General features: G+C 38.7%; 1 long non-coding RNA gene across 1 annotated transcript; it reads left to right on the top strand.

The window, feature by feature from the left end:
* The first annotated feature begins 3232 nt into the window (after nt 1–3232).
* Nucleotides 3233–6774, top strand: LOC136179855 (uncharacterized). The gene is made up of 2 exons (XR_010666788.1): nt 3233–4935; nt 5023–6774. It is a non-coding gene; the product is annotated as an uncharacterized lncRNA (long non-coding RNA).
* The last annotated feature ends 1095 nt before the right edge of the window (nt 6775–7869 follow it).

The following is a 7869-nucleotide window of genomic DNA, read 5'->3' on the forward strand; positions in this document are numbered from 1 at the left end:
GACTAATGTCACACAGTGGTTTAATAACTCCTGTCAATACTTAAACATAAAGAAAACAATCTGCATGTTTTTCACAAAGAGGTCAACAGATCATTTCACACTCAGTGTTTTCATCACAGGGTTAAAGGTCACAGTTGTATCTGATTATAAATGAATGTAACACTGGACTTTAATCTCCCATTTCAAAAACAAATTAAGAATGCAGTGAGGTTCACAAATGACAAACAGTTTGTAAATGCAGACTGAACAGTTTATATATTTGTGGATTTCTATTAGTCTACGTATACAAAACTATAAATATTTGTGTGTGAATCAGAAATACATTTGTGAATCTTATTTTTTTATTTGTGGATTTGTTTTACATTTATATAGAATGAAATATATTTGTGTGTGCATTGAAATACATTTATGAATCATTCTGTGTGCATTTGTGAATATTGAGACTGATATAACTCCATAACAGCTGTCCTCCACAGCTCATTGGTGGGGTTTATTTACACGAGCTTCATGTTCTTGTGTTGTCGTCAGATGTTGTAAGTGCTTAAGGAGTTTTGAAGTCTTGTTTTTTGCAGTATAAAGAGTCCTGGTACTGGGACACAATTTACATTTGACAGTGATGTTCTTGTTATCTTTCCTGTCGACAAAACTTAAGTAATGGGAATTTTTCCAGCCACTGAATGTAAACTTCCATCTTTCAAGCTAGCCAGGGTTGCCAGGTATGTGTGACAACAAATGACAAAACAAGCCCAATGGCCAAAAAAAAACTACCCTCTGGGGCACCTAAAAAAAAGCCCAAATCCGCGGGACAACCACATATCTGGCAACCATGAAGCTCGCTACCTTCCTGCTTGTCTGAGGTGCGCAACAAATTTAATCTGGGGTTTGTTGCATAAATCTGAAGTGGGGTAATAACAACAACAGTAATGTAGTAACAAGTTTTTTTTTGTGTGGGTAACTGTAATATTATTACTGGAATTTCATTAGTAATTCGTTACTCTACTCGTTACTTGTAAAAGTAATATCATTACTGTAACGCGTTACTAGTGATACGTTACAGACCAACACTGGTCCTACTAGCTGTTTCTATTGATGTTTAGCAGGGCTTGTTCAGGATAAAGGCATAACATTCTCTATCCCTCATCACAAATAAACTACATTTTCAAAAAATACAACTTTATTTTTTCTCTTTTCAGATTCACCCAAAGGGACCACAGTGTCAGTCAGTCCCTCTGGTCCAGTGCAAGAAGACACAAATGTGACACTGACTTGCAATGCTAATGCCAACCCAGCTGTAAAGAACTACACCTGGTACAGAGCTGATGGAGGCCAGGAGACTTTCATGGGGACTGGACGTGTTTTAAACATCAAAGCTTCTAGGGAGAGAGGACCTTTTTTCTGCCGTGCAGCAAATGAAGAGGGAAGTGGAAGATCGAACAACACACAGATGGATGTTCAGTGTAGGTATCGTTTGAAACATTTGCATAAATGCAGGTAGGTCAGGCTTCTTTTGTGCAGCGTTTTACAAATGAGGAATGTAAATAATCTTTGTTAATAAGCTTCGAGAAAGAGAGCCCCGTTTTTCTGCAAGGCTGAAAATAAACTGGGAAGTTTTCAATCAAACACAAGGCAAATAGAAGTACATTGTAGGTGTCATTCATCAGTTACATTTTTCAAAATGTATGAAAGTCTCTTTGTTTATCTTTAATTTGCTTTGATTGGAAACTTCATATCCATAAAATCTTTCTTTTGTAGAGGATTAACTTTGTTGTAAATAAAGGGAGAAAAGCGTTATAGATAATGGATGGATGGATAATTTACATAGATAAAGTATTTAGTGCCTTTCTTTTAGGGTGGTGGGAGATCACTTTGGGTAATCCACCCTGAACGACCTGAATGGTAGGGGAAACACTGTGTTATATATGAGGTTCTATAATTAAATTAGAGACGAGCAAATGTTAACTTTACCCCCAAAAAGGTCTGCTTAGTAAGAATGTGCATATCAAGTAAAATTACAATCATTCAAATGAAATTGCTTGCGAGAGCAATATTGTATCCTGAGAGGACAAAACCATGCTTTGAGCGCAAAAAGAAAAATCCCCTCGCGAGCGAGCAGGAGAGAGCACTGTAGTTACACGCTCAGGGTGAGATTTTGCTCGTGCTCAAAGCATGGTTTTCTCCTTGCAGGATACAATATTGCTCGTGCGAGCAGATGAATTCTGCATGAGAATGCTGTGCAAACGCTTGCAAAAATAATATGCGTGTGGCTGTTTGAGTTGCACAGATCTCATGTGCGCGCGCAATTTTATTGGCTGGGATAAAACGCCATAGGTTGGTGATGGAGATGTGACATAGAAGAGTGTAGTGCGTAGTTTTCAACTGAGAGCTGAGTGAATGCGGCCTCAAGAAACGTATGAAGCTGAGTGCTGAAAACACTGAACTACATTGGTTTTGTATTGAAAATAGGCGCTGCCAGCGTTAAAAGCGCCCTCTGTGGACACAGGCCCAGAATGAAAACCAATTGACATGGAGGAAACTGAATTTTTCTTTGCCTCATTCACTTCATTCACACGCACAGCTGGTCAACTTTTATTTTTTTATTTTTATAGCCATAAGCCTTATCTTTTCCTTTTGCAAATTTGATACAGCATGGCTTTACTTGACTCTCTACTTGTCTCTCTTCCCTACATCCATTACAGATGCTCCACAGATCATGTCCTCTTCTGATTGCACCAAAACTGCTAACCAGGTCAACTGTTCCTGTGAGTCTACGGGAAATCCTCCTCCCACTTTACAATGGAGTTTGGATGAATCACTGGTCAATCGTTCAGAAGAGTTTGCAGTCAGTTATGAGCATCGAAATGGTACAGGCTCGAGCTTCATCACCATGAGTCAAGCCCAAAGGAAGGATCACTTCACTGTGCTTTGTCGCAGCTCAAACTCTCTGGGATCTGTTGCTCAACGATTTATTTTCTACAGCCTTCCAACATCTGCAGACAGTCAAGGTTTGTCTCTGAACTGAGTATAACTTTTATTGGTAAGCGGCACATTTCACAATTTGTTCTCATAATTATTAAGTATTAACAAGAAAGCTTTATGAATGGGTAAGTGGTGAAGAAAACGTCCTCTGGAGAGCTTAAATATGTGAAAAACGAGTTATTATTACATTATGTCTGAATTTACTAAAATAATAATCTCGTTTGAAGTGGAGCTTGAACCATAATCCCATATTGTCCTTTGTATGTTTCAGTGATTTTGCCAGTCTTCATCGCCACCATTGTCGTCTTCCTGGTGCTAGTATGTGCTCTACTCTTTGTTATCAGGTAGGGTAACAGCAAATCAAACCAAACCGTACAGAATACCACTATGCAAAATATTTAAAAACCTCCTACTGGGATTTTTATTTTCTTTATTTGAGTGAAGATACAGATTCTGTGGTGTTCCTCTGGTCTTTAACATTTTAAGTATTTTTTTGGATTATGAGCAGACCAAGTCTTATCCAGGTCTGGGCCAGCTGATTGCACGTTCAGCTGGCGGCTTCACTGCTGTCACTTCTGCAAGCGCGCTAGCTACACTCAAATTGTACACTTGCACACAGATTTTAGCGCAGGTTTTCTCTACTAAAACACACGTTTGGTAAAATGGTTTTAAAATCATCATATCCTAACAAAAGCCGAGATAAAATCAGCATTCAAAGAAAAAAAATCACCAGAAAAGTTGAGTGACAGCAGGGCATGACGAAAACTGAATGGAGAAAAGTTTCAGCCACAGTGGCAGACAGCTGGAGGAGCTGGAACACACTGCAGCTAAATTTCCCCTTAAAGTTAAAGACTAGATCCTTGTAAAGATAAAAGTTATTCACAAAGCATCTTAGCTCTTAAGAGAGCTCCGAAAGTAAAGATCTAAGGAGGAAGAGTTTCTCACAGAGAAGAAAGAAGGAGAGAAAGGTGATCAGAAGAATTCCAGCTCTATCACAGTCTCATATTAATATCAGATTAAGTAGACTCTTACAGTTACCAGCATGGTGAATAAACAGGAGCATATAAATATGAGAAAAATACAAAATATTTTTATTTTCTATAATTAGAGCTCAATTAATTAAATAAAAGTCGTAATTGACTTTTGCATCACAATGGTTCAAGAGTAAATTGGTGACTGTTATTCTTCGATCAAAAGTTCCTGGGCCAGTGATTACAATGGTCGGGTGATATTTTTTTTATACATTGGAGATTCAGTTTTATAGGCTACATTTATAAACTTTAATACGATAAATATCGAATCATATCGAATATCGACATTAGTCAAAAAAAATATTGTGATATCAAATTGAGGCCATATCGCCCAGCACTACTCTCTGCCGAGACTGTTGTTTGTAGGATGGAGAATGAATACAGACACACAGACTCCTTCACAGACTTTCACATGTGTATGACCACTTACCTCCTCTGTAAACATCATGCTGGTAAATATCCAGTGTTTCGTGGCCGATGATGATGCTCGCAAGGGAGAGCGAGCAACAGGTTACTGGTGCAGTTCGCCTGCATGCGGTGTCACTACTAACGCAGTATTTTTGAAAAGTTACATATAGGCCCTTTAACCTGCATGGAGGACCAAAGGCTGGTAGTGCTAGCAATGCGAATGCTAGCCACACTTGGCACAACATTATGATATAATTATTCCTGCAGACGCTGTGATCCTGTGTTTCGAGAGCTGTGAGACATCTTAAAACAACTCAATTTAGTTTTCTGAATTTTTTTCTCAACTTTAAACTACCAGTGGGAACAACAAAACTGTTTACAGTATATTCATGTAGGTTTATACTATGCTGTTTTTTTCAGGGCTCAGAGGACTCAACACAACCTGGTTAAGAGTCAGGGGTCAGGTAATGCCAGCACAGTTGCCATGAGCCAACTTCTACCAAGTGGAGAAGGAAACGAGGTACTTTATCTTGGAATCCAGCAGTTTTCTACTTAATGTGACTTACATAAGCACAATAACCAACCAACATTTTATTTTCAATTGTAGGAACCCAACAAAACAGGTGAGGACATTTATGTCAACACCTATGAGCTGAAGAAACCAGGTGTCACCCAACCTGCAACTACCTCTGAGCCAATCAGCACCAACTTACCAAGCTCAAGCAGAAACAACACAGAAGACGCCAGCACAAGTTCAGAGAAGAAAAACGAGGAAAGCAAAGATGTGATTTACACTAGTGTGACTTGGAGGAGCAAAGGGAAGAAGGAGGGAGGAAGCTCTGGGGACACAAATCAGTCAGGTCGCTCCTATCTGGAGGAGAAGCGCTTAGAGGGAGCATTGAATTTTGTGAGCAATGCAGTAGAGATGTTAAATCTATATGACGAAGTGAAGCCTAGAAATGTGAGGAAGGACTCTGAATGTGAATATGCTCGGGTTAAATTTAGAGAAAAGAGTGTGATGCAGACATAGATTACAGTTCAGTCAGGACCACTTTGTCAAGAAAATGTACTTCATTCAAATTATTTATATTCGGCGGTATGGCTCTGTTTTGGGATCTCCCTGACCTTCCACGTTCTTAAGTTGAATGCGTAAGGCAGGAGCAGCACACATCCCTGCCCTTCCTGTGCATACAAGGAAAGCTTTAGGCAGAGATAAGCAGCAAAGCCAAACAGAGCAGACATCAATGACATGCATGACATTGATTGATGCAAGTCATTGCAGCATAAAAGGAGGAGCTGGGGTGGAGGAGGGCTGCAAATGTGGCTCGCAGAGGGAGCAGCAAAGAGTAGGCAGGCTAGAGCAGTTTAAATAAGCGGCATAAGAACTTTTGGCCAATAGAATGCTTTGAAGTAAATCAGCTGGCCATCAGCTGATGAGGCTTGTGTGAGATCAGCTGTTACCAAAACTCTGGCATGATAGTAGAGCGTGACTCCATTCCCTGCCTGAACTAACGCTACGCTAAATTTCTATTGCTGATTTAAGAACTTTTGATATTGTTTTGCTCTCTTGAATGTATATTTTCTTTTTTTTCAAAAGAAAAGTTGAAACTAGGGCTGGGTGATATGGCCTTGAAATAAAATCTTAGATGTTTTTTCCACACCGAACTTGACTGACGACTTTAACTTGATTTTCATTTAAAATGTGCCTCTGTTTTGTGCTCACAGTTTGGTTAATTCTTTGCATTGAGACCAAGGACAACTAGTCATTCTTCATCACCCTGCAGGTTATGGGTCTGCAGTAGTTGCTGCAAATTCATTGAGGATGAAATGCCTTCAGCGTTGACACAACTTATAAAAAAAAAAAAAATTCAGCTATCCAGCACAAGAGAACTGAAGTCACTATGTTTCTTCGTTTCAGGTTCAGGAAGGGAATCAACACAATGCTCTATATGTCAACCAAATTAAGTGAAGCTTTTGAAAGCCCCTTAGCAACATCTTTCAGCTATCTTCAAATTGTGTGTCTTTATACCATTGCCAAAACTACCACATAGCATATAACACAAGTGTAACAGGAAATAGAAAAGCAAACTAACATTCTGTCAGGTACAAAGCCTTGTTAAAAAAGTTAGAATTTAGAGTGCCTTAATGTTTATGTTCTTTAAGCTAGTGACAGGTTTTGTTTATTAATGAATAAAATTATTCAAATTTCCACTTTTTTTTAACCAATAATAACAAACAAAAAGTTAATTCGGGGTCTCAGTTGTTAATTTTGTGTGAACTTAGGAAGAACAGATGTTACTAAGGAAATGACTAATGAGCAGCTTGTGTAAATAAATGAATAAATGTCCCAGTAACAAAGGTTTGACTCGAGTCTGATCTGTTTGATGCAAGTCATCGCTTCTTTTTCACTCTAGATTCCTCTTTCTATCTTTGGCTGTTACTTTACAATATGCGCATTTACTGCGCAAAAATAAAAGAGTAACGTATGTGACCATTGATATTTATGATGCACAAAGACTCACAATACTATGGCTCCCAAATATATACTCATTTATTTGCTATAAGTACATGAAATAAAATTGTTTTGAGCCTGACAGGGAATATCTAGAGACTTTTTCGACCCAGCACCTAAATAACTGATGTGCATGTTCGCTGACTTTTTCAGCATTGATATTTACTCATATACTGATGCCTAAGGCATGTCTTATATGAGAGAGCTCTTAGTTTTTTATGCTATTTGACTAAGTAGCATGGATATTTTATAGCCTCTTTTGTGAACTAAGGGTGCATCGAATTTAAAGTTTCACAGGTCAGATTGTCACAAATCGCTTTGCAGAATGGCCGACGAATCACAATACATCTTCTGCATCTTAACAACATATCATATTCTCATATTTCATCACTTTACCCACATTGCTACCATTTTCATTATGATAATTCAAAGGCAAGTCAAGTTTGCATGTTTAAAAACAGCCTCAACTAACCAATGTGCTTTACTTACAAGGCGTAAAAACAACAGCAGCTTCAAAGAAAGACAATAAAATATATATACACACATGAAGAGGGTTTTACATAAGATGACAGTGGGCCAAGTGTTTTACAGATAAAGCTGGTTGGAGTCAGGGGGGCCAAACAGAACTACCTCATTTTTTACTCATTTAGTATTAAAACGTTTTGTGCCATCCAGTCTTTCGAGTAGTATTTGCAGGGAGTGGGGGTTATTGCTTTTGAGAGGGGTATATATTTACATGTCATCTGCAAACCAGTGGAAGGATAAGCCGTGCTTCCTTATTAGGGAGACCAGTGGCAGCATGAACAGGGAAAAACAAAAAAGAGGTGATAAAACTGAGCCCTGAGGAACCCCACAGGTGAGGGCAGCAGAGGGAGAAAAGCTGTATCCTAGGCATACTTTAAAACTTCTGTTTTCCGAGTATGATTTGAGCATATTTAGCCT

Source organism: Labrus bergylta, chromosome 8 (assembly GCF_963930695.1).
Source record: "Labrus bergylta chromosome 8, fLabBer1.1, whole genome shotgun sequence".
NCBI classification, from domain to species: domain Eukaryota; kingdom Metazoa; phylum Chordata; class Actinopteri; order Labriformes; family Labridae; genus Labrus; species Labrus bergylta.